Source organism: Somniosus microcephalus, unplaced genomic scaffold, assembly GCF_052327205.1.
Source record: "Somniosus microcephalus isolate GS21.2 unplaced genomic scaffold, FLI_Smic_1.0 scaffold237, whole genome shotgun sequence".
Classification (NCBI taxonomy): Eukaryota; Metazoa; Chordata; class Chondrichthyes; order Squaliformes; family Somniosidae; genus Somniosus; species Somniosus microcephalus.
Genome location: NW_028225424.1, coordinates 217,608 through 244,814, shown reverse-complemented (window position 1 = coordinate 244,814; position 27,207 = coordinate 217,608). Strand labels below are relative to the sequence as shown.

General features: G+C 48.4%; 1 pseudogene; it reads left to right on the top strand.

The window, feature by feature from the left end:
• The first annotated feature begins 1,418 nt into the window (after window positions 1–1,418).
• Window positions 1,419–27,207, top strand: LOC147082004 (uncharacterized; annotated as a pseudogene).

Sequence of the window (27,207 nt, the reverse complement as noted above, 5' to 3'; positions counted from 1 at the left end):
GCAGAGCTGGGAGTGCCCTGCGTCCTCCGGTGAGGAGTATCCACTGCTGTCCCTGTCTCCACTATCTCCTCTTGCTCACATGTGACTTGTGACAAACCCGGTGATAACATTACTCTATCTTGCGTTGGACCCACCGAGGTGTGCGTATCTGCGCTGCTGCTGGGTGCGCTCATGTCTGGTGATGCGCGCTCTGAGGCTGGAGGCTCCTCTGAGGAGTCATCTTGCTCTTCCTCCTGGACAGTTGGCGGTGGGGTGGTGGGGGTTGGGGGGGGCGTGGCTCTTGATGGACCTGTGGGAGAGTAAAGAGATGAGTTAGATATGTCATATGAAGAATGGGTACACATACCATTATGCACATGATGACCCTTCAGTGGCTGATGACATCAGTCCCCATATGAGTGACTGATGTATGCCATGTAGCTTTATGAGATGTAATTCTGTCACCAGGCTGCTGAGATGTCCCCCTGTCTCCATCTCCCACCTCCAGCTGCTCAGTCACTCTTGATACTTCCAATGCAGCCTCCTCTGCTGTTGTGAGGGTGGCAAATGATGGAGACCTAACTCAAGTTCTCTCCCTCTTATTGTGGGCTCTCTTCTCCTGCAAGGAGGGAAAAAAGAGAAGGTTGAGTGAGAGTGATGGAATGAGTGTAAGGAATGGATAGATTACATCTTTAGAGGGAGACTATGATGGATTGGGGCGGCAATGCCAAGTGGCCTCCTTGTGTGTTGTTAGTTGGTATGATTGCATTAGGATGAGGCCGAGCATGAGAGGTGGCTAGTGAGATGGTGATGTGAAAATGTAGATAGAGGGAGAGGGATGGGTGGATGTGCAAGGTATGTTGGTGTGAGTAAGGATGTGCAGGAGTAAGTTTGGGAATGCAGAATGATGGGGATATGATGAGAGGCACAGCAGGATGAAGTTGAGTGTGGCTTTGTATTCACCTTTCCAGATCTAATGAGATCATTGAAACGTTTGCGACACTACACCCAGGTCCTCCTGAACACATCCCTGCAGTTGACCTCCTCTGCAAATTGGAGCCAGGCTCTTTTTGTCTCCTGGGGAGGTCTCTTCCACCCATTGGAAGGGAAGAGGACCTCCCTGCGTGCAATGACTCCCTCCACAAGGATGTGGAGGGAGTCATCGAAGATCCTGAGTGCAACCCTCTGCCTCTGTGTAGCCATCTCTCCAACTGTTTGGAGCAATGAAAACCTCCAGTGTGCTACCTGGACACTCCTAGATGAACCTTCAAGTGCAATGTAGCCACGGCTCCTTTAAATATCCCAGCTGAAAACGCATCACAGATGACATCATCAGACCCACACCATTTAATTGGGCCAGGTAACTCGCAGGGCGGGCTTAATAGGTCCCATTATCGCAAAGTCGATTTCTGCAGCAGGATGGAAGCAACAACGGGGTCATGACCCGCCATGTCGACCACCCGCACCCGGCCCGCACAGGTAAAGAACATTCCGGCCAACGTTTCAGGTCGATGACCTTTCATCAGAACTGGAAAAAGTTAGAGATGTAACCGGTTTTAAGCAAGTACAGAGGCAAGGAAAAGGAGGAGGGGAGGAAAGAACAAAAGGGAAGGTCTGTGATAGGATAGAAGGCAGGAGAGATTAAATGACAAAAGGGGTGATAGTGTAAGGCAAAAGTAGATGGAAATGGGACAAGTAAAGAAACAAAAGATGGTCTAGAGGAGGTGTAAATGGGAATATCGGAATCATCAGCAACAGCTGCCGTCTGAAAAAAATGGGGCCAGAGGTTATGATCTGAAATTGTTGAACTCAACCAAGCAGTGTTCTTGTCCCTCATTGTGCTGCTGAATAGCACAGGTTGAACAGTTCATTTGAAAGGTTGCACAGAGGTTTCTTGCTGGTTCAACTGCTGCACCGGTTTTAAATTAATGCCTGCATGAATCAGTTGCAAATGAGCATACCTGGTATATCTCCCTCTAGATGACAGGGTATGATGTAACACTTCTTGTTAAAGAGTCATAGAATCATAGAAATTTACGGCACAGAAGGAGGCCATTCAGCGCATTGTGTTTGTGCCGGCCGAAAAAGAGCTATCCAGCCTAATCCCGCTTTCCAACTCCTGGTCCATAACCTTGTAGGTTACGACACTTCAAGTGCATAAAAGAGCTACAGTGGTGTAAATCATATATAGGAAATTTGGGCCTAGAAATTGAGTTTGCCTCCGCCAGGGCTGTAGCGCCCGAAATTTAGCGCCAGCGTTAATTGCCGCTGCGCCCGCCAAAAATTCAGCTGCGCCGCGCCCAGACGGCTGCGGGCGCTAATGGAGGGTGTCAGCGCCTCGCAATGGGCGCTGAATGCAGGATTGCGGCGCTAATCCCCCGCTGCGGCACCCGATGCGGTGCGGCAGGCTGGGGTACTGCAGGCCTCCTCCTTCTGTTAAGGAGGAGCTGCCTGCAGCCGACCGCTGGCCGGTGGAATCGCACGAAAAATGAGCCCGGCACCTCGGAGAAGTGCCGGGCTCGAGGCCCACACACATCTGTGCCGCGGGGGGGTGGTGGAGGAGTCCGGGGAGGGAGGTGCGGGCAGGCGGCCGCCGGGAAAGCGGCCGGCCGCCGCGCCGCCTTAATGCGCCGGCGCTAAGTCCAGCAAGAAACTTTTGAAAAATCGTTGGTTGCGGCTGCCACGGGCGAGGCGGCCGCAACTGAATTTCGGCGTCCGGCCGCGTTACCACGGCAACCGGGACGCTGCGCACACTGATGACGTCATCGGTGCCGGCGCAGTGCTACCGGCTAACGCCGATGGTAGGGCCCAAATCAATTTCTGAAGCGGCTATAATTCCGGTGCAAGGCCCTCTAGCGCCTCTAATTGGGCGCTAACCCCACTCAATTTCTAGGCCTTGATTTCCAGGCCGTTGAATCCCATATTCTTCTCTTCATTGCTGTCTGACTTGTAAAGATTAAAATAATAACTGGCAAACTGAAAATACTACCTTCTCATGGTTATGATTTGGGAAAATACCATCAATGGATTTGTAGCCATAGGGATTATGCCAATGATCTCCCAGGTTTGCCCATGTTCATTGTATCTGTCTACCTCAATCACCCTTCTATAATGACCAACAATAAATCACTGAGCCAAAATAACTTTTTTCATATTAAGATATGCTGTTCTAAGCATTCTGTGTAGTTATTGTTCATTTTTAATTACTTTCAACATTACACCTTCCCCATAAGAATTCTCGTACAGCAGAATTTTGCAGATCCATACAGAAAATGGATCACTTTCCATAACACAAGCTAACTTTGCAGCTCTCTGAAGAGTGAGAGGTTCAGGCACCCATGTGAAGAGTGTAGAGCTATCTTCCCTAATGTGATCTTGTTTAAGATTTTAATGCATTATTTTGGGAACAAAAAGGACCATTTTGCACAGTTCAGTATGAATCAATATTGTGTAGCTGTTTGGAAGATTTCTGAAAGTGTGCATGTACATCAACATGTCACTGGCAAAAAGGTTCTGTACCAATGAATTAGGTCAGTATGTGCAAAACAGAGTGGAGAGCTAAACAGCAAACTGAGCAGCTACAGCTACAGCTATTAAACACAAAAATTGTGCTTCTGTATATCATTTCCTTTTTTACTGGAATTGTCACAAGAGAGCTTATTTGTTTGTAATTCATTTTTCTTAAGGGTAAATCATTTGCACAGTGCTCAACCTCATGAAAGCCATTAACATAACAAACATAATGGGCTAGATTTTCAGTATAGACAGTTTTGGGGCGCTAACCTTAGCGCCCGCCCCAAAGTAGCGCCCCGTTGCCAAAAATTCAGTGGCTTCGCCCTAAGAGGTTGGTGGAGCGCTAAAAGAGGCGTTCCACTACTATCTTTAGGCGCTAAGCCGGCGGTGCAGAGCGCAACGCCCGAGCTCGGGCGCAGCGTACGGCAGACACTCTGGTGCCAATGAGCTCTTAAAGGGGAAGGGTGCATGTGTTCTTTTCAAAAGCAGAGTCTGGGGGGGAAATGATGACGACGAAGAGGAGGAGGAAGAACAGGAGGAGGAACAGGAGGAGGAAGAGGAACAGGAGGAGGAAGAGGAACAGGAGGAGGAAGAGGAGGAAGAGGAGGAGGAGGAGGAGGAGGAGGAGGAGGAGGAGGGAAACATAAATACACCGTTCACAACAACACACTGGATCCTTCCACACAACACATGCAGAGTGCCGTTTATAGTGCATGAGGAGTGCCCTTTAATTTGCGCTCCCCAGGGTCTGTTGCGTTCCATTTTACAAACGCTCTGGACGCCAGCCGCACAATGGGGCGGTCCGACTGAAGTTTGGATTCGGGGCGGCCAAAGGGCGTTGCACGAGGATGTGATGTCATTTTCTGCGCGCGCATCCGGGCGGCCGCTAAACTTTGCGCCGGCGCTAACGGGCAACTTAATTTGGGGCGGGGCGCAAACTGCGCTGCGCCCGGGCGCTACACGCATAGCGCCCGAAAATCACTTCTCTTAAGGCGCTAACTGCTGGCGCAAGCAACTGAAAATCTAGCCCATAGTTTCCAATAACTTTAATTTACTTATCAATCATTACTTTTTTCAATCAGGTAGGAATAGAGGAACAGGAGTAGGCCATTCAGCCACCCGAGCCTGTTCTGCCATTCAATTAGATCATGGCTAACCTGCATCTTAATTCCATCTATCCGCCTTGGTTCCATAAATCTCAATTCCCTTGCCTAACAAAAATCTATCAATCTCAGTTTTGAAATTTTCAATGGACCCAGCTTCAACAGCTTTTTGGGGGAGGAAGTTCCAGATTTCTACTACTCTTTGTGCAAAGAAGTGCTTCCTGACATCACTCCTGAATGGCCTAACTCCAATTTTAAGGTTCTGCCCACACCCTCCCCCCACCCTTGTTCTGGACTCCCCCACCAGAGGAAATAATTTCTCTCTAGTGCAACCTGTCTTCATAATTTAATTGTTTTAGCCCCGGTATCATTCTAGTGAATCTGCAATGCACCCCCACCAAAGCCAATATATCCCTCCTGAGGTGTGGTGCCCAGAACTGAATCCAGTACTCTAAATGAGGGCTAACCAGAGCTTTATACAACTGTAACATAACTTCTACCACTTTGTATTCCAGGCCCCTTGAGAGAAAGGCCAACATTCCTTTCAATTATATTTTGTACCTGTCCACTAGCTTTTAGTGATTTCTGTACTTGGACCCCTAGATCTCTCTACTCCACAATTCTCACCAGTTATGAACAAATTGAGGTATGTATATCTCAAAAACATTTGAAGCTAATATACTCAGAGGAAAATCAGCATGCCATTATGTATATTTTGCTGTCCAGAAATGTTGGCGATTTTCAGTCTCATTCAAACCCAGAATTTTTCAATAAAATAAAAGTTCAAGGTTAGCTTTTATGCCCTTGTAATCCACAAAAATAAATGTCAATAATTATTTTATTGCTAAATTATTAATAACTTATAATGTAGCCATTTGGATTGTCCTGAATTCATGGGTCACAACAGCAGTGAAACTGACAAAAATCTCAAACCTCAAAAAGGGACACTACAGCTTAAAATAATTGCAGATTTAAGTTTATTTAAGAAGTTACTCTTCCATACACTACTGTGGCTCTGGATGGTGAATGTGCCATCATTTCAGCTTAGATTAGAACCGAGTGCCTGATTTGCCACTATGCTTGCTGTGGTGCATTCTAATTAGAATATCAGTAATATTTGGAACACGTTACCAATGGCGACATTGGTATGCCAATACAAGAAGATTTACAGTGTACATCATTATTCTCACCATTGCGGGTAAATCTGGGTTTATGTGACAGGGCCACCTAAAATGAAAATTAGCAGCCCTCCAGGACCCCCACCCTCAAGAGACAAAAATTGCACTATAGCACCCCCAACCCTCCACCAAAGCCAAGTCGTATCTTGGAACCTGGAACCCAGAAACACTGCCCACCCCACTGAAACTAAATTCACACCCCAAACACCACTGCCACCCCCCCACCCCCGCTCAGGCCCAATCACCCATCCCTTAATGAAGAACCCCCACCAGATCTTGCTCTCCGCCCTTTCCTCTTACATATCCCCTACATTTGTCCCTTCTCTTCCCTTCCAAATCTCTTCATTCTCTCCTGTTCCTCCCCTCCTTTCCCACTCCCCTCCTCTCCACCTTCTCCTTCCCTCTAGTCTCCTCCCCTCCGTTCCCCTTTTCTCCCCTTCCCTGTTCTTCCCTTCCTCTCTCCATCCCCTATTTCCTCTAACCCTTTCCTCTCTTATCCTTTCTTCCTCTCTTCTCTATCCACCTCTCCCCATTCTACTTCCTCTGCTCTCGAGTAAAACATGGAACTGATAATTGATGAATTTTTACACAGAAAAATCTAGAAATGATCATCTAATGTAACTAAGTAAAATCTTAAAATTATCACTTTTAAAAGAAATTGTAAAATTAATTCAAATGACTATATATAAATATCATCTTAGTCTTTCTCAAAGTTTAGCTGAAGGAAATTGCAGCTTATCCAAGACTGGATGTCGGACAAGCAGCCTCACAGCACAAAGGCAATGGCGGGGTTGGGAGAGAGGATATGAGGTAAAGCTGATTATAATCAGAGTACATGTGGTAGCTGACCTTATGTGAGTGAATGACGTTACCAAGGAACAACAAGTGGATGAGGAATGGGAGGGGACCAAATAATGGGGTCTTATGAGGTGACAGTGTGAGGCTAGGAATGAAAGATATTGCTAGAAATGATCTGGCTATGGTTGGATAAATAATAGTGGAGTTTCACTCAATCCCATCGAGCTGGAAAACAGAGGAGAGGCATTGGAGGAGGATGGTGTGGTTGCTGCTGTAACAGGTTGCAGAGACATTGAAGAGAACATGGAAGGATAATGCATAGCAGTCACAGAGAATGTCATTCATGGTGTTGGTTCGGGCCATTTTGGTGCTGTAGGAAGAATGGAAACGAGATTGGAGGGATTTAGGTGTCAGCCTTGGCTCAGTGATAGCATTCTTGTCTCTGAGTCAGAAGGTTGTAGATTCAAGCCCCACTCCAAGAAATAAGCACATAATCAAGACTGACATTGCATTACAGTACTGAGGCATTATTGGAGGTGCTGCCTTTTGGATGAGATGTTAAACCGAGGCCCCATAGCACTATTCGAAGAGCAGGAAAATTCTTCCGGTGTCTGGGCCGACATTTATCCTTTAACTAACACCATTAAAACAATTTAATTTGTCATTTACCTCATTGCTGTTTGTGGGACCTTACTATTTGCAAAATGGTTCAGGGGTAAATATTGGCCAGGACATCCAAAGAACTGCTCTACTCTCCTTCGAAGAGTGCCTTGGAATCTTTTATGTCCACCTGAGAGAGCAGACAGTGCCTCAGTTTAATTATGTGCCAGCTTGGCCTGCAAGAGAAAGAGAAGTGTGTGTAGTGCAATGTGTTTGGGTGATGTGCCTGCCATAGTTAAATAACTGTCAGTGTGTGCAAGGAGTGAGATGTGGCTGTGAGTGTTGCAGCAGTGGTAAATGTTGTGAGGGTGACGTGAAGCTATGATTGTGAGGTGTGAGTGGTGAAAGGTAAAGGTTGTTGGTATGTAAGTGCTGGAGGTGTGGTGCATTGAGCAGTGAGTGAGGCTTGTGGTGCAGATGGTGGGATATGGCATTTGCTGAAGCCTTCACGCATCTTGACCACCCGTGTGAGGCCATTAAACTTCTTCCTGCACTGGATGGCGGACCGTGGAACCACAGTGCAGGCTGTCTCATGGTCCGCTATCTCATGCCACATGGTACAGGACGTATAGGGCAAGGGCTTCCTGCCACTTTGTGGGTAGAGGACAGCCCGCCTCCTCTCCACAGCCACTATGCGTGTCTCCAGAGCTTAATCGGAGAACCTCACAGCTCTCTCCCTTGCTTGTCCTTAAGCTTCTCCTTCTCCTTGTTGGGGTAGCTGCAAACCCAATTGTCCTGTCAATGAGGTGCTGAAGCATCAATGCACCTCCTCTTTAAGTAGCGGAAAGGCCTTTGGTGCACATGACTGTGAATTAGACTGGTCCTCATATTGGTCCACCTGTTGAGCGTTAAGCCAATGAGAAGCAATTTTAGCACTGAAATCATGACTAAAATTATATTAATGATGAGTGAGCATGAATTTTGCGTGCTACTTAGACCATTTTGAGGTGGCGCAGCTTAACATCTTTTGACCTTAACACTGCCAAGTTCGTGGCTATATCCAATTTCTAGGTCAAGGTGTTTCCATCCATTAGCCAAGTTTCAGTCAAAGGCAGGATGCTAATATAAACATCTGCAATAATGTTGTGGATGGCAAGGCCTTGTTTTTAAGTTAAAATTACATTCTGGGGGGAGATGTGGAGAGGGGTTGTAAGGGGTTTTCCTGAGAGAGATTTCCCTGAGGTTTCTCTCTCCAGAGGCCTCTCTCTCTTGCACAGTAAAACCTTGAGTGGTTCGACCCACTCGCCCCTTAGATTCTATACTCTGGACTTAGGTGCAGGAACTACAATGTAGAGAAAACTCTTGTAGACCAAATTTGATGAAACAAAATGAAATTTTATTGCATAAGGAAAAATATCAAATCAAATGCAAGCAGATAAGGGAGTACATGGGAGGGAAAAACACACAAACAAATCATAACGACACAGTACTAACTAAGGCAAATACCGGCATCTTATACTCTACAAAGGTCATCATGAAATAAGGAAACACACGGAACATCAAGGGACAACAACTCATGTTAATTGTACCCTTAAAATCAACCCCTTATTAAACCTATCTAGATCTGATTGTGAAGGGCCAGAAACATGCTCACCAATCCCACTAGGAAGTGCAAGGTTTTGAAATCGAGACTGTGTTTGGTTCTTTCAGGCGTTTCATCTCCACGTGAATCGTGGAGCCCCTGCGAGCTGCGCCACACCTCTCTCCCGAGGTGGGGGTTGGGGGCGGCCGGACACCGGCGGGCCTGGATGTCGGCGGGGTCGAGGATCGTCGGCTCAACCCTGGTTAGAGGAGCCTTGGGCTGGCTCCCATCGCTTCTTCAGTTTCCTTTTCTCTCTTCTCCCGAGCCAGGGTGGCTGGAAGGTTTCTTCTCTTGGGGTTTTTATTTTTTTTGTCTCTTCTCCCAAGTTGGGTCGATGGCCTCTTGTTCCGGCAACGGCCCGGGGATGGTCGATGATCTCCCGATGTGTTTCCCCGGGGTGGGACACCGGCTTTGAGACGGCCTTCTCGATGTTGGCTTGGTTCTTCTTCCTCCTCCGAGTGCCTGCTTCTTCTTCTGGCTGTGATTCAAAACTCTCATCTCTCCAGCTCTCCCCAACTGCCGAAAAGTCTTTCTGATATACCTTTCTCCCAGAAACTTCCGTCTCCCGCCCAAAATCAGGTTAGTCTTTGTTTTACTTTTGGCGGGCTGGGAGCACAGCGAGGTAGTTACTATATTTTAAAATGTCTTAAACGGCTGGTAAAGGCCCATCTCTGGTCTGGAATTACCTTCATTGTTTTTAATGTCCTGCTGATCTCGTTATCTAGTCCTGGGTGCTGTTCTCATGAATATGAAATTGTCCCCTTTTGTCTGGGTCAACATTTTGATGGCCTCTGTCTCCAGGCCGATCTTGACTGGATCTGCATCTAATCCATATGCATACGTGTGGGTCTGGTTTCGCTCTCTCAGAAACGGCTTCCAGAACTTACTGTGGGTTGAATCCACAAAGCTGTCTGAGGTTGCGCAGGAACCATTTTAAAGTGTCCCAATAAGCTGGTCACATGGTATGGTGGCCATTTTGTATGCCCCTTTTTCTGGGCTTCTTTTAAAACAGTCTTTAAAATCACGGCCTCTTCTGCCATTTGACCCTTATTAATACAAAGTCCAATTTTGCGAATCCTACAGGGTGGTGATTGTTTCTCCACTGGCAGTGTCCAAGGGGGCACTGGTAGGTAGGGTGAGTGAGATGGGAATAAGGTTGGTGATGTTAGCCCCAGTGGATCTGTTGGGTGGGAAGGTTAGCAAGAGAGGAGAATGGGCATTTGGGTTCGATACACATAAGAATGCAATGATGGGTGCCTCAGTGGACCACTTCGGAGAATGCAGAGAGAGGCATAGTTTATGTAGATGATGGAGGCTTTAGGGAATCAGGAGGTAAGCCAGTCATCACAGAAGGTTTAGGGAGTTAAATTGGATAACCCCCATAACAATGCGCTATTAACTCGTTGATTGCAATGCAGGCAGGACGACAACTTTGTCCTGCTTGCTCATTTCCATGATTGCTGCATGCAGCCAGCGCTCCTGGCACTGTTCATTGGATGCACGCATCAGCAGGGGCCCCAGTGTCGGGAGAAGCCGGTGAATACTTATACTCAGTTTTGCGGGCTTTTTTTCAGAGGCCCAGTGTCGGGAGAAGCCGGTGAGTACTTATACTCAGATTCGCGGGCTTTTTTTCAGAGGCCCAGTGCCGGGAGAAGCCGGTGAGTACTTATACTTAGTTTCACGGGCTTTTTTCAGAGGCCCAGTGTCGGGAGAAGCCGGTGAGTATTTAAACTCACTTTTGCGGGCTTTTTTCAGAGGCTTACCAATCTCACAGACCAGCGGCAGCGTTCTAGAGCCACATCACAATTCAAAAAGTGACGCGGACAAGAGGAAGCAGCTGATTGGGTGAGTGCAGCCAGGTGACTATTTATACTACTCTATAGTTTGATAGTTTAGGTTAATAGTTTATAAAGTTTAGAAGGTCTTAATTTTTGTGGTTATAATTTGTAGGGTCTCAGTTGTGTAGCTGGGTGTGCTAGTAAACAAGGGCTCTTGAGTATATCATTTAATTGTAGTGTAATTGGTGGTATTGATTTGATTTAATTTAATTTGAATTAATTAAAGGGTAAGTCATGACAGCACAGCTCGGCCCCGTGGCATGCTCCTCTTGCACTATGTGGGAAATCAGGGTCACTTCCTGTGTCTCTGATGACCATGTGTGCGGGAAGTGTATCCAGCTGCAGCTACTGGCAGACCGCATTGCGGCGCTGGAGCTGCGAATGGATACATACTGGAGCATTTGCGATGCTGAGGACATCGTGGATAGCACGTTTAATGAGTTGGTCACACCACAGTTAAAGGCTGCACAGGCAGGAAGGGAATGGGTGACCGCCAGGCAGCGTAGTAGGCGCAGGCAGGTAGTGCAGGGGTCCCCTGTGGCCATCCCCCTCTCAAACAGATATACCACTTTGGATATTGTTGAGGGAGATGGCTTGTCGGGGGAAGGCAGCAGCAGCCAACTTCCTGGCACCATGGGTGGTCCTGCTGCACAGGACGGGAGGAAAAAGAGCGGGAGAGCTATAGTGGTAGGGGATTCTATTGTAAGGGGAATAGATAGGCATTTCTGCGGCTGCAAACAAGACTCCAGGATGGTATATTGCCTCCCTGGTGCAAGGGTCAAGGATGTCTCAGGGCGGCTCCAGGGCATTCTGAAGGGGGAGGGTGAACAGCCAGTTGTCAGGGTGCATATAGGTACCAAAGATATAGGTAAAAAATGGGATGAGGTCCTAAAAGCTGAATATAGGGAGTTAGGAGGTAAATTAAAAAATAGGACCTCAAAGGTAGTAATCTCAGGATTGCTACCAGTGCCACATGCTAGTCAGAGTAGAAATAGAAGGATATTTTGGATGACTATGTGGCTAGTGGAATGGTGCAAGGGGGAGGGATTCAAATTCCTAGGACATTGGAACCGGTTCTGGGGGAGGTGGGACCAGTACAAACTGGACGGTTTGCACCTGGGTGGGACCGGGACCAATGTCCTCGGGGGAGTGTTTGCTAGTGCTGTTGGGGAGGGTTTAAACTAAAATGGCAGGGGTTTGGGAACCTGTGCAGGGAGACAGAGGAAAGGGAAGCAAGGATAGAAACAAAAGACAGGAAGGAGAAAAGCAAAAGTGGAAGGCAGAGAAATCAAGGGTGTAAATCAAACAGGGCTACAGTAAATAATAATTCTAAAAGGACTAAGAGTGTTAAAAAAATCAAGCCTGAAGGCTTTGGCCTAGAAATTCAGTTGTTAGCGCCAGCCGCTAGCGCCTTAGGAGGAGGAGAAGTGGGGCGCTAAGCGGCTAGTACCCGGGCGCGGCGCGATCTGCGCCTCTCGCGAACTTCACTCAAGATTTAGTGGCGGCACAAAACCGCAGCGCCCGCTCAGCTGCGCGTGCAGATCCTGACATCATTTCATGGTGCAACGCCCTTGGTGCGCCCCGAAACGGAACTTCAGTGGCGCTGCCCTTCTGTGCGCCTGGCGCCCCCAGTGGCTGGTAGAGGGGAATGGTTCCCAGTCGCTGCGGGGCGCAGGGGGCGCTATTGAAAGGGGACTCCTCCTGCATTATAAGTGGCAATCATTTTGTGGCAATCCTTCTGTGTGAGAGATGGATATTTGGAGAGAGACAAAGGGAGAGAGCTTTCTGCTTTGACTCAGCACTCGCACAGGTACTTCTGGCTTCAGGCCAGAGCTTTGCACTTGGATTTAACTTTCAGTGCCATAGCCTTGAGTTGCCACATATAATGGGGGCTGCAATGGGTGGAAACGTTGGCTTACTGCATTGCATTCAAAGGGCTCAGAGATGCCGTGAGAGAGTGCTAGTCATGGCCAGATGGAGAAGGGCCAACAGGCGTCAGCACAGGAGGCCTTACCCACCCAGGGTATACCGCCAGCAGTTCTCATATCTGAACATATCTGAGGAGCAGTGTGTTCGGAGGCTGCGATTCAGAAGGGAGGTGGTCACTGAGATCTGCCACCTGCTTTGCAGAGATCTGCAGCCACAGCTGAGGAGCAGGACGTCTCTGTCAGTGGCAGTGAAGGTGACAGTGGCTCTCAACTTCTATGCCACCGGCTCCTTCCAATCCGCTACTAGGGACATTGCCAACATCTCCCAGTTCGCGGTACATTGCTGCATCCGCCAGGTGGCCAATGCCCTTTTCAGAAGGAGATGTCAGTACATCTCCTTCCCCATGACCCTGGACAAGCAGCAAAAGCGTGCAATGGGATTTGGAGGAATAGCGGGCTTCCCCATGGTTCAGGGCGCCATTGACTGCACGCATGTGGCTTTGCGGGCACCTCTAGAGAATGCCGAGGATTACCGCAACGGGAAGGGCTACTATTCGCTCAACGTCCAGTTGGTGTGTGACCACAGGCAGCTCATACTAGCTGTCAATGCCCGCTTTCCAGGCAGCAGCCACGATGCCTTCATCCTGCGCCAGACTTCTGTGGCAAACATTTTCGAAGCCCAGGCTCACCCACGAGGATGGCTTCTCGGGGACAAAGGCTATCCTTTGTGCACCTGGCTGATGAGCCCGCTCCGTGCACCCAGCACCCCTGCTGAAGAGCGATACAATGACAGCCATCAAGCTACCAGGAACATCATTGAGCACACAATCGCCGTGCTCAAGCAATGGTTCCGCTGTCTGGATCGCTCTGGAGGAGCCCTACAGACTCGCCTGAGCGAGTCTCCCATTTTGTTGTAGTGTGCTGCATGCTGCACAACCTGGCTATCCTCAGGACTCAGCCACTGCCAGCAGATATTGGAGGACCACCAGAGGAGGAGGAGGAGGAGGAGGAGGAGCACCAAGACGGGAGGGAGGCACAAAGTGCAAGGGCCGTCCATCGGCGGCTTATTGCAACTCGGTTCTAGGCCCCCTCTCAGGGAATGGCTTGTGCCAATGAAAGAACATGAATGGAGCCGCTCCGCATGCCCTGAGCCGGTCAAGGCAACAAATAGTTCAAAGTGCAAACATGGACAATGTGATTAAAGAACATTTTTTACTGTGCAAACTCTGTGCCCTTCCCGCATGACAAACTAATTCAGATAAACCCCGCAAAAAACAGTCAGAGACAAAACTGACCCTCACAACCTTCAGAAAATGAAAAAAAGTTAAACAAAAATGACCATGATCCTCGGCCTTCATATAAAAAACAAACACAACAGTCTCGGCCTTCATATATAAAAAAAACATTCTCGGCCTTTGATGTAAGAAAAAGGAGACTTACCATCAAGTAACTTTAAAGTAAGCTTTAAGTAACTTATAAACACACTATATACACAAGAGAGGTCTTTACCATGCCTCTGGTAGAAGCCTCTTACAATACTGAACAGACCAGTATTTATACCAGTCCAACAGGAAGTGACATATGACAGGAAGTGAGGTATGTACACAGTTCATAGTTCATAGTTCATAGTTCATAGTTCACAGGAAGTGATGACATAACTTCCCGGATGTTATCATTTTTATCACATTCTTCCCTCCTGCAGGATTAGGAGGCTGTGGTCTACCTTTTGGTCCGCAGCCGCCGAACAAGGAAGAGTCGCACCCGTTTGGATTCCCGTCGTAGAGGGTCGCTGGTCCGCTTACATGCGGTTGGCCATTGGTCAGAGTCTGTGTGGCCTGGATTGCCCTGTGAAGGGTCGGGGAGATCATGGCTTCGAGTATGAGCCCCAATAGGTTCAAAGTCGGACTGCCTCTGTTCAGAGGGAGGTGCAGAGCTGGTCTGTGGCGGATCAGTACTTTCATGCGCGGTACTGGGAGGGTCGCAACCTTGAGCACGTGGTTCTACCGGCACCAAGCTAGTTGGTGTCCGATCAGGATCCTGGAGAGGGGTACCCGATAGGTCCCAAGAGTTTCCTGGTGAAATGCCATCACCCGATGTCCCACTAGGTCCTGGTGGGCAGGGAGCCAGATCCCGTAATGATACGGTAGATTCTCGGCCGTCGGAATATCGTATGTTTGCATAGGTGGGGTTGGCATCGGTTAGTTCGACCTCATCTACAAGAGGGTCATTTTTAGACGTCCGAACGTATCTTCGGAGTAATACAGGTCCAGGAGTAGTTAGCCATGACGGGAGTGATGTCCCATGAGATGAGCGACGCTGGAATCCAAAGAACCGCTCATGAGGTGTAGTATTTGTGGCTGTAGAAAGCAGGGACCGTATAGAGTGCAATGCATCCGGAAGCACTGTTTCCCATTGCTGGTCTGGTAGGCCCCGAGATCTTAAAGCGAGACGTACGGAATTCCAGATGATACCGTTATACCTCTCTACCTGCCCATTTCCGATGGGATGGTATGGTGTTGTTTTGCTTGTAGCAATTCCCCGTTCTGAGAGGTAGTCCTTGAGTTCCCTTGACATAAAGGATGGACCCCGATCTGAGTGAATATAAGCCGGCATGCCACAGAGAGAAAATACCTGCTCAAGGCAGCAGATTACTGTGGACGCCAGCATATTGGAGCAGGGGAAGGCAAACGGAAAACGTGAATATTCGTCGATCATGGTGAGCAAATATGTGTTCCGAGTTGAAGAGGGCACTGGGCCCTTAAAATCGATGCTAAGTCGTTGCATCGGTTGGGTTGCATGTATGAGTATACCATCTGAGGGGCGGAAGAACTGAGGTTTTAATTCCGCACAAAGCCGGCATTCTGAGCATATTTTCTTTACATCTCCAGTGGAAAAAGGGAGATTCCGTGATCGTACGAAATGTAGCATGCGCGTAACGCCAGGATGACACAAACCATTGTGGACATCCATGAGAGTGGAGGATGACATAGTGGAGCAGAATGCCCGTGTGAGGGTGTCCGGGGCCACATTCTCCTTGCCAGGCCGATAGAGAATGGTATAACCAAAAGAGGCCAGTTCCATCCTCCAAAGTTGTATTTTATTATTCTTAATTTTGGTTCGTTTTCGATTATCGAGCATGAAGGCGACTGATCGTTGGTCCGTGATCAATGTAAAGTGCTGGCGAGCTAGAAAATGGTTCCACTTCCGTACTGCCTCTATGATGGCTGTGGCTTCTTTCTCAACCGGAGGATAATGTAGCTCGGCACCTTGTAAGGTCCTGGACATAAATGCTACAGGACGACCTTCCTGATTCAGAGTAGCCGAGATCGCCACCTCCGAGGCATCACATTCAACCACGAAAGGGAGATTCTCATCAATGGAGTGAAGAGCCGCTTTCTCCAACTGTTTTTTGAGAAGGTTAAAGGCTGCAACAGCCGCTGTTCCCAGTGGAAATGATCTAGCATGCAGCAAGGGTTGGATTTCGTCCGAAAAATGAGGAATCCATTTAGCGTAGTATGCAAACAGACCGAGAGCCCGACGTAAAGAAGCCGGATTCTTAGGTGACGGGAGCTCTTGGAGCGGGCGAAGTCTTTCTGGGTCTGGCTTAATGATACCATTGCCTACGCAGTAGCCAAGGATGTTGATGGTCGGTTGCGACTCAACAGATTTGGATTCATTCAGGGTCAAATTACGGCGATGGAGGGCATCCCGAAATTTTTGGAGGTTGGAGTCGTGTTCCTGTTGATCGTGACCTGCAATGGTAATGTTATCAAGATAGGGAAAAGTGTCCCTTAGGTTTTCCTGCTTAACCAGGCCATCCATTGCCCGTTGAAAGACAGCCACTCCATTAGTAACCCCGAATGGGAGGCGACGAAATTGGTACAGCCGTCCATTAGCCTCAAAGGCTGTGTACTGCTTATCTGAGACCTTCAAGGGTAACTGATGATAGGCACTTTTTAAATCGTAAGTTGAGAACACTTTGTATTCGGCCAGTTTATTAACCATATCATCAATGCGTGGCAATGGGTAGGCGTCCAAGTCGGTATATTGATTGATGGTTTGCGAATAATCGATGCATAGTCGCTGTTTGTGAGGTTTTAGAGGGTTCTTGACAATGACGACTTGAGCCCGCCAGGGCGACGAACATGGTTCAATGATATCCTCTGCTAGAAGTCGAGAGATTTCAGCCGCAATAAAAGATTGGTCTTCCTGATTAAAGCGCCGCGATTTCGTTATTATCGGTTGGCATTGAGGCGGAATACTGGCAAATAATGAGGGTTCATTAAGTGAAGCTGCTGATAATGCACAAAATGGTAATTTAGATGGTATATTAGAAATAGTAAGTCCGGGTTTGGATCCACCAAACTCAATGGTGAGTTTCTTATGCTGTTTTTGGAAGTCCAGCCCTAAGAGGAGATCACTACATAAGTCTTTGAGCACCGAAAGTCGGGTGGAGGGATACATACGACCATGAAGTGTCATATCAACAACACAAAAGCCGGAGATTCTGGTATTAAGTGATGACTGGGCCATCGCAATTGCCTGGTCCGATGGGAAGACATGTAGTTTCAATTTCGCAACAATCTGTTCCTTAATGAAACTATCAGTACTTCCTGAGTCAATTAAGGCATCTAAGGTATGCCCTTTAATTGAAATTTTTGTGGCTGCCTGAGACAGGTTCTGTGGGCAAGCAGCTGTAATTGGTGTCGTTGCACAGAGAGTGGCTAAAACTCTCGGTGTGCTTCTTCGGGAGAGAGCTCGAGAGGAAGCTTGATAGGTCCTAGCTGGAGCATCTTGATAGGCCCTAATTGGGGCAGTTCGGTAGGCCTTAGCTGGATTGGCCCTCGTAGAGGCCCTTGATAGGCAAACTTTAGCAAAGTGTCCTTTTTTCCCGCAATAACTGCAGATTGCATTGCGAGCAGGGCAGGTTTTCCTAGGGTGAAAAGCATCTCCACAAAAGAAGCATTCCTTCCTAGATTGCCAAGAGGCTGCTAAAGTGGGGTCGTCCTCCTCTTCTTCATCAGAATTATCAGAATTAGATTCCCCCATGATAGGGTTCACCTGAGACCGCTTGAATTGTCTGGTTGCAGCTACAGCAGCAGATCGAGATCTGGGCAGCTGATAGAGGTCTGCATTTCTCTTTGCCAAATCCAGTGAACAAGCTAGGTCAAAAGCTTTTTGTAGCTCAAGTGTTTTACTTTCTAGTAGACGCTGGCGTATAAATGGAGAGGCAATCCCGCAGATGAAAGCATCACGAATCATTTCTTGGCGGTACAGCTCAGCTGAGGCTGCCTGAAAGTTACAATCTACGCTGAGCCTGCGAAGTTCTTGCAGGAATTCGTCAATTGATTCCCCTGGCCCTTGTCGGGCTGTGGCCAGTAGATGTCTAGCATAGACCTCATTTGGGGTCTTCGCATACAGTTTCTTAAGTGCCCGAATCACCTCTTCGTAACTATCCCAGTCATCAACATATTCGAACACTTTTGGGGTCACATAATTGACAAGTATCTTCAATTTAGCAGGAGCATCCACTTTACATTCATCCAGAAAATTCTCAAAAGTACGATACCAATGCTTCCATACCCTGCCAGCTGCTGGTGTATTCGGGTCCAAGTCCAGACGAATAGGTCTAAGGATTTTCTCCATGATGGGTGGTTCCCTGGATCCTTAACTTCCGAGTTTGTCTGAAGGTCTAGTATTTGTCAGTGTAAATACTAAGTTACTTAAATTGATGTAAGAAAAAGGAGACTTACCATCAAGTAACTTTAAAGTAAGCTTTAAGTAACTTATAAACACACTATATACACAAGAGAGGTCTTTACCATGCCTCTGGTAGAAGCCTCTTACAATACTGAACAGACCAGTATTTATACCAGTCCAACAGGAAGTGACATAGACAGGAAGTGAGGTATGTACACAGTTCATAGTTCATAGTTCACAGGAAGTGATGACATAACTTCCCGGATGTTATCATTTTTATCACAGCCTTCATATATAAACACAAGATTTGGCCACAACTTCTACTTTTTACCCTGTGAGGGTGATCTGTCTCGCTTCCACAAATGGCCCCTTCCCACCCTGCAGCTCCTCCTCAATGGGACCCCAGTGGCTGCAGCAAGGCTGGGGGAAGGCTGCTGAGGGTCAGATGGTGAGACGCCAGATGCCCTTGGGGGATGGCCTGGACCAGCTCTGGGCCTGGAGGGCCCGGCTGCTGACTGCTCCAACTCTGCTTGGGCGGCAGCAGTCTGTCCTACGGGTGGTGGCAGCTGCAGTGGAGAGTGACATTGTTGGCTGCAGGAATGCTGCCAACCTGACAGAGTACAGGCACACCCTGGTCAGCTGATACACTGGCACTCGCATGGGCCAGCACTGCAGCATGCGCAGCAATCTGCTGAAGCACAGACTGCTGGGCTGCTGCGGCGCGGCGAGGGCCCCGGCGATGCCTGGCTGATCCAGTGAGGGTGGCAGCAGTTAGTGCCCATGTGGCCCTGATCTGTGTCTGCATCAGACCAGCCAGTGAATGCATGGCATGACTGAGCACTTGGCTGGAAGCCGCCTGTGATGCAGCGAAGTCCTGCTGACTCCTAGCCTGTGCTGCCGCGAAGTCCTGCAGACTCCTTGCCTGTGCTGCACTGAATTCTTGCAGACTCCTGGCCTGTGCTGCCCCGAATTCCTGAGCACTCCTTGCCAGTGCCTCTATGGAGTCAGGCATCCTTGCCACTGCAGCCATGAGCTCAGTGTGCCTGCGCTCAGCCTGGGTGCCCATTTCACCAAGGAGCCGCACCTCCTCTGCGCTCACTGTAGCAGGACTGGAGGCCGCACTCACCCTCCGGGGAGAAGGCCGCCGAGCTTCCCCACCCCTCCCGCGTTGCTGCAGCCCACTGGGCCCCGGAGCTTCACTCTCCTCAGACCCTTCCCCGCTGCTCCCCTCCAGGGAAGACGTGTCCCCATCATGGCCATGGGCTGCCTCGGCTGAGGGTGGCACTGATGGGCCGGCTTCCTCCTCCTCCTCCTCGAATTCAGAATCACTGACAGTGGCAGCTTGAGGGCCCGCCTCCTCACCTGGCGAATCAGCATCTGAAAGCAGGGAGGCACAAGAGCTGCTTTAGAGTGAGGACAGGGCGGCAGCAAGGGAGACATGAGTGCTGCTATGCACTGCATTGGTTCGATAGTGGCAAAGAATGCTGGTGTGAGGCACAAGTGGAAAGAGAGAGGTCAAAAAGGTGATGACATTACCATTGCTGTCCAGAACAGGGTCGGCATCTCCACTGGCGACGGGGCCAATCAGCCGGCCTGCCATAATGCACTCCACACGCTGCTCCAGGTCGCTGAGATCTTTGAGGTCAGGACGCCTCACCCGGTCCGTCGCTGCTGCCTGCAATTGTGGGCCAGCTTGCCCTGCAAGAGAAAGGACGGCCTTTAAGTACAGTGTCAAGCCCTGATCTTGCATGCACTGCCTCCCATGGTGGAATAGCCCTGACAGTGTCAAGCCCTGATCTTGCCTGCACTGCCTCCCATGGTGGAATAGCCCTGACAGTGTCAAGCCCTCATCTTGCCTGCACTGCCTCCCATGGTGGAATAGCCCTGACAGTGTCAAGCCCTCATCTTGCCTGCACTGCCTCCCATGGTGGAATAGCCCTGACAGTGTGTAAAGTGCTGAATGTGCAAGTGGTTTTCATGAGAGTCCCATAGCTCTTGGATGAGGGCTGGGCATTGGGGCTTTCAGGTCCCTTTGGCCAGAAACTGAGGTGCACATGCAGGGATGAACAGGATAGTGGAAAGGGTACTCACCCTGACAACCTGAGTGAGGTCGTTGAACTTTTTCCTGCATTGAAGTGGAGTCCTGGCAACCATGCTGTTGGTGGTCACCCTGTTTGCCACCTCCCTCCAGGCTTTTCGGTATTCGCTGGGAAGCGGCCTCCTCCCACTGTCAGGGAAGAGGACAGGTCGCTTGCGCTCTACTGCACCAACCAGTAGCCTCAGGGCACCCTCGCTGAAGCGCTCCGATTGCTCCCTAGCCTTCTGCATGGTCCTGGGCATAGAAATGATGATCCAGCAATGGTCAGGCCTTGCTTCAGGGCTGCAGTGTGCAGGGCGTGGCAGCCAAACAAGTCCACCCTCCCCCTTTAAGAGCTGACCAGCGCCAGCGTGTCTGCCTTCAATCAGCAACTCGCCGCACCTGCGCTGCACCCGCCCTCGGTGTTAGCGCCTCGGATCGCCCGGCTGTAGCGCCCCAAACGTGGCGATACTGAATTTCTAGGCCTTTGTGTCTTAATGCGAGGAGCATTTGTAATAAGGTGGATGAATTAGCTGCGCAAATAGATGTAAACGGATATGATATAATTGGAATTACAGAGACATGGCTCCAGGGTGACTGTGAGTCAATCAGAGTTCTTGGACAAGACACAAATAGGCAGCAGCCAGTATGTTTGAGCAATAGATCAGATTTATTAAGCTTACAGCGTAATCAATACTTAACATTAGGTGATAGTAACGAATAGCTCACAGCCCTTCATCTCTGGAGCCCTTCGGACACAGGCAACGTCGTCGCAGGTCTGTTCCTTATCCTCGCAGCAAAACTCTGTGTGAAACTGTTGTTTGAATATCGAGGTTTTAACCCATTCCTTATCAACAGTTTGGTTGGCCAGTGTCCATATATGGTGTAATACATATATTATTCTCATCTACAAAATATATTTAAATATCAGCTTTTCATACAGTGACCAAGACTGGGAATTCAACATCCAGGGGTATTCAATATTCAAGAAGGACAGGATAAAAGGAAAAGGAGGTGGGGTAGCATTGCTGGTTAAAGAGATTAACACAATAGTAAGGATGGATATTAGCTCTGATGATGTGGAATCTGTATGGGCAGAGCTGAGAAATACCAAGGGGCAGAAAATGTTAGTGGGAGTTGTATACAGACCACCAAACAGTAATGCTGAGGTTGGGGATGGCATTAAATGGGAAATTAGAGATGCGTGCAATAAGGGCACTGCAGTTATCATGGGTGACTTTAATCTACATATAGATTGGGCTAACCAAATTATAACAATATACTGTGGAAGAGGAATTCCTAGAGTGTATACGGGATGGTTTCCTGGACCAATATGTCAAGTCAAGGAACCAACTAGAGATCAGGCCATCTTAGATTTGGTATTACGTAATGAGAAAGGATTAATTAGCAATTTTGTTATGTGAGACCCCTTGGGGAGGAGCGATCATAATATGATAGAATTCTTCATTAAGATGGAGAGTGAAGTATTTGACTCAGAGACTAGGGTCCTGAATTTAAATAAAGGAAACTACGATGGTATGAGGCACGAGTTGGCTAGGATGGATTGGGGAATGTTGACGGTGGATAGGCAATGGCAAACATTTAAAGATTGCATGGATGAACTACAGAATTTGTTCATACCTGTTTGGCATAAAAATAAAACAAAAATGGTGACTCAACCGTGGCTAACAAGGGAAATTAGGGATAGCATAAGATCCAAGGAGAGGACATATCATTTGGCCAGAAAAAGCAGTAAACTTGAGGATTGGGAGGGGGAAAATAGATTATGAGAGTAAGCTTGTAGGGAACATAAAAACTGACTGTACAAGCTTCTATAGATATGTGAAGAGAAAAAGATTGGTGAAGTCAAGCGTAGGTCCCTTGCAGTCAGAATCAGGGGAATTTATAATGGGGAACAAAGAAATGGCAGACCAACTAAATACATACTTTGGTTCTGTCTTCACAAAGGAGGACACAAATAACCTCCCAGAGATGTTGGGGAACATATGGTCCAATGAGAGGGAGGAATTGAATGAAATCAGTATTTGTAGGGAAATGGTGTTAGGGAAATTGATGGGATTGAAGGCCTGATAATCTACATCCTAGGGTACTTAAAGAAGTGGCCCTAGAAATAGTAGATGCATTGCTGGTCATCTTCCAAAATTCTATAGACTCTGGAACAGTTCCCATGGATTGGAGGATAGCTAATGTAACCCCACTATTTAAAAAGGATGGTAGTGAGAAAACGGGGAATTATAGACCGGTAATCCTGACATCAGTAGTGGGGAAAATGCTAGAGTCCATTATAAAAGATGTAATAGCAGTGTACTTGGAAAACAGTGACAGGATCGGACAAAGTCAACATGGATTTACAAAAGGTAAATCATGCTTGACTAATCTACTGGAATTTTTTGAGGATGTAACTGGTAGAATAGATAAGGGAGAACCGGTGGATGTGGTGTATTTGGACTTTCAGAAGGCTTTCGATAAGGACCCGCATAAGAGATTAGCATGCAAATTTAAAGCACATGGGATTGGGGGTAAGGTACTGACTTGAATAGAGAACTGGTTGGCAGACAGGAAGCAAAGAGTTGGAATAAACGGGTCTTTTTCCGAGTAGCAGGCAGTGACTAGTATGGTACCACAGGGATCGGTGCTAGGACTCCAGCTATTCACAATATATATTAATGATCTAAACAAGGGAACTAGATGTAATATCTCCAAGTTTGCAGATGACACAAAGCTGGGTGGGCGTGTGTGCTGTGAGGAGGATGCAGAGAAACTCCAGTATGATTTGGACAGGTTGCGTGATTGGGCAGGTGCATGGCAGATGCAGTATAATGCGGATAAATGTGAGGTTATCCACTTCGGTGGCAAAAACAGGAAGACAGATCATTATCTGAATGGCAATAGATTGGGAAAAGGGGAAGTGCAACGAGACCTGGGTGTCCTTGTGCACCAGTCACTGAAGGTAAGCATGCAGGTGCAGCAGGTTGTTAAGAAGTCAAATGGTATGTTGGCCTTCATAGCGTGAGGATTTGAGTACAGGAGTAAGGATGTCTTGCTGCAGTTGCACAGGGCCATGATGAGACCACACCTTGAGTATTGTGTGCACTTTTGGTCACCTTATCTGAGGAAGGATGTTCTTGCCATGGAGAGAGTGCAGCGAAGATTCACCAGACTGATTCCTGGGATGGCAGGAATGACGTATGAGGAGAGATTGGATCGATTAGGCTTATGTTCGCTAGAGTTTAGAAGAATGAGAGGGGATCTCATTGAAACGTATAAAATTCTAACAGGACTAGACAGACTAGATGCAGGAAGGATGTTCCCGATGGCGGGGGAGTCCAGAACCAGGGGTCACAGTCTAAGGATAAGGGGTAAGCCATTTAGGACTGAGATGAGGAGGAATTTCTTCACCCAGAGAGTGGTGAACCTGTGGAATTCTCTACCACACAAGGCAGTTGAGGCCAATTCATTAAATATATTCAAGAAGGAGTTAGATATATTTCTTAAGGCTAAAGGGATCAAGGGATATAGGGAGAAAGCAGGGACAGGGTACTGAATTTGGATGATCAGCCATGATCTCATTAAATGGCGGAACAGGCTCGAGTGGCTGAATGGCCTACTCCTGCTCCTATCTTCTATGCCTCGAAGTACTTAAAGCTAGTCTGCACCTCTTAAAGGCTACTGGTGGTGCTGAGATCATTCTGAATATTATGCTGTGGAAGAATCAACAACGGCTGGCCGTGGGAGAGAGCGTGCATCAAGGTTTTTGGACGCTGTACTGCAAGTTTTGGTGGAAGAGGTAGAAAGGAGAGATGTCCTGTATCCTCAGGGGGGCAGGAGGCCCTCCAGGCACATGCTCAGAAGGCAGTGGGAAGAGATAGTGGTAGAAGTCATTGCTGGGAGTGTTGCTCCAAGAACATGGATGCAGTGCAGGAAGAAGTTTAATGATCTCACACGATTTGTCAAGGTCAGTGAGTGCATCTTTAAATGCCATAGCCTACCACCTGCACCACTAGCCTCATCCACTGCTAAATTCACTACACCCTCATCACCCACCTACCAACAATCTCTATCAATCAGGACTCATACCTAACATTCATATGCTTTACCTCACCCTTGCACACTTAACACTGTTGTAAGCCTCGCACCCACATCTCACAACTTACACACACTGGCAGCTATTAAACCATGACAGCCACATCAGCCAAACACATTGCATGACACTCACTGACACACTGGCTGTGAATTTCCCAGCGGAGGCGGGATGGTGGCGGGCGAGCTGATTTCCGGGTTCCAGTCACGAACCTGTCTGTAACCGAGATTTTCCCTTGATTGGCCTTGTTAAGCCTGCCCTGCGGGCTTCCCGGCCAATTAAGAGGAAGCGGGTCTGATGATGTCATTTGATGACGTGTCATCAGCCAGTTTCCTTAAAGGGACCAAGTCCACATGGAGTTTGACAGTTGTTCTATCAATGTTTGACAGCATTGAGATGCTGCAAACACTGACAAGCACTGCACAAAGGTGGACGTTTGCACCCAGGTTCTCCAATGACTCCCACATATGCTTATGGAGGGAGTCACAGCATACAGGGAGGTTCTCTTCCTTTCTTACTGAGTTCCAGTGAATGTTCAGACATAACTTCCCCCCTCCCCCCGCCCCCCCACTATAGTGATGAGTGTGCATGGAATGGCTTGGACATTAAAGGGATGTTTCACGGTGCTGGTGTGGGATGGTATCAACCTGGTGCATCATCTGGCAGCCAGGGTTAACAGCGTCAAGTGAAGTAAATCTGTCCATGGTGATGCCATCGCTGACCTCCTGGGCAGCTATGTTGTCAGGGGCTGATGCCCTGTGTCCTGTGCAGCATCAGGTGATGGCGGAGAAGGCTGGTGATGTTGTTGGTGATATTGGTGTGCCTGGTGATGTTGGTGTTGGGGCTGATCGTGGAAGAATTCAGAGGACCAAGGTCTGATTTTTTCAAGGGCACCGATATTGCTGCAATAGATGGCAGCTGCAGGTGAGATGTCAGAAGGATCTGTCAATGGTGAGAGAGGTTGTTCCAATGAGGTAGCACTGGACATACAGTTGGATTAAAAAACTTGTAAGCTAAAGAAATCTCTATATGTATTAAAAATGCAGAAACCAACATTTTCTGCACTCTGAAACTGACCATCTGCAACATGGAATCCTTTACACCACTTCTGCAGCTGTCAGTTTATCAGATACATCAGAGCAGACTCAAATCACGCCAGGGTGAGCTGGCGTGTTCCCGAACAGCAGGTAACTCGTGGGGGAGAATGTAAAATTGGTAGGAAGCCACAAAATAGTATTAAATTAGCTCCTAACAAGTCATTTCACAAGCTCAATTGTATCCACCGCTGCTTGGTGTCGGGTCAGTTCTCTGCTGACAGACCCGACGCCTGGGAGACTCGCGTGGAGGCAGGTTGACAGTGGGTTTCCTACCCGCTGTCAATGTTGGCTATTTCGACAGCAGACCCGCCTCCAAACCCGCCCTCTGAACACTGGTAAATTCGTGGCCACTCTCTCTTGCAGGAAAAAGTGACACATAACAGCCAGCAGCAGCAAAGAAATGGAGGAGGACAGGCATGCCTGCATATTTTAACCCCCATGGAGGAAACAGTGCTGGCCATTACATGAAGGGGCTTCACTGAGGCCATGGCCACTGATTGGGCTGGAGGGATCAATGATCGGGGTATCTGCATACCTAATCCTCCTTCTCTTATCCCAATTCCTGCTCATCCCTAACTTTCTTCTGACTTACAAGCTGCAGATGGCGTAAGCGTGCACTTCTTACTTTCTCCTCTCCCCTCACCACAACCCAACCCTTGTCCCTTTATCATTTAAGATACTCAAGAACTGGAACCTGCCCAGGCAGTGGAGGAAGAGCAAGAAGAAAGTGAAGATGAAGGGACACCGTCACTCGATTTCACAGTTGCAGCCACCAGCTCAGATACTGAAACTGCACGTAATTTAGATAGGATAGGATAGAGGTGGGATCTGCATGTGGTGAGACACCAGGCACAAGAGTGCTGGAGCCAGGGCTGGGGGAATGGATAGTGCAGGTGCCAGCTCACCGGAGGGCAAGGTTGCACAGTAGTTCTGCTGCAGAGGACTCAGATGAGGACTTCGATGGGCCAGGCTACAGAAGAAGGCTGATGGGTGTATACATGGGTGTGCTGGGAAGCCTGCCGGAAAGCTTGCATTCAATGTCAAGGAGCATGGAGGAGTCCAGCACTAACTTGGCATAGGGCTTTGCGCAAAGCTTGGAGCCCATCCTTTCCAACATGGAATGGATGGTCACCTCCATCAACACACCTGTGGAACCAATCATGATGCAACTTCTGATGGTCAATGTCTCAGCTCCCATTGCAGCACAAGCAGCACCCAGCCAACGTCTGAGTGCTGCACTGGAAGCTCAGACTGTTGTCATGCAATCTCAGCTTACTGCCATGGAAGCTCAGACTGCTGCCAAGATGGCTCTGGATATTGGTATGCACAGGGCCTTCTAGGGTGTCACAGCACTCGAGCAATCTTATCTCCAAAAGAGTACTAGAAATGCTGAGGTACCGCCCCGAGAGTGTAGCAGTGGCTCCATGGAGTACAAACCTGCTTTCCTCTCTCAGGATGACAGCATTCATCCTCCCATCCCATCAATGCCCTTGCTATTGCCTGTCAGCCAGCCAGCCCAGACTACTGCAGCCCAGGCCGAGATGGTGCAGTCTGCAGCTGGGGCTTCTAGACCCAGACCTGCTTGAGGTCACCCTCCAAGTCCGTCTGCAGTCTTCTCCATTGAAAGTCAGCAGCCTTCCACCAGCTATGCT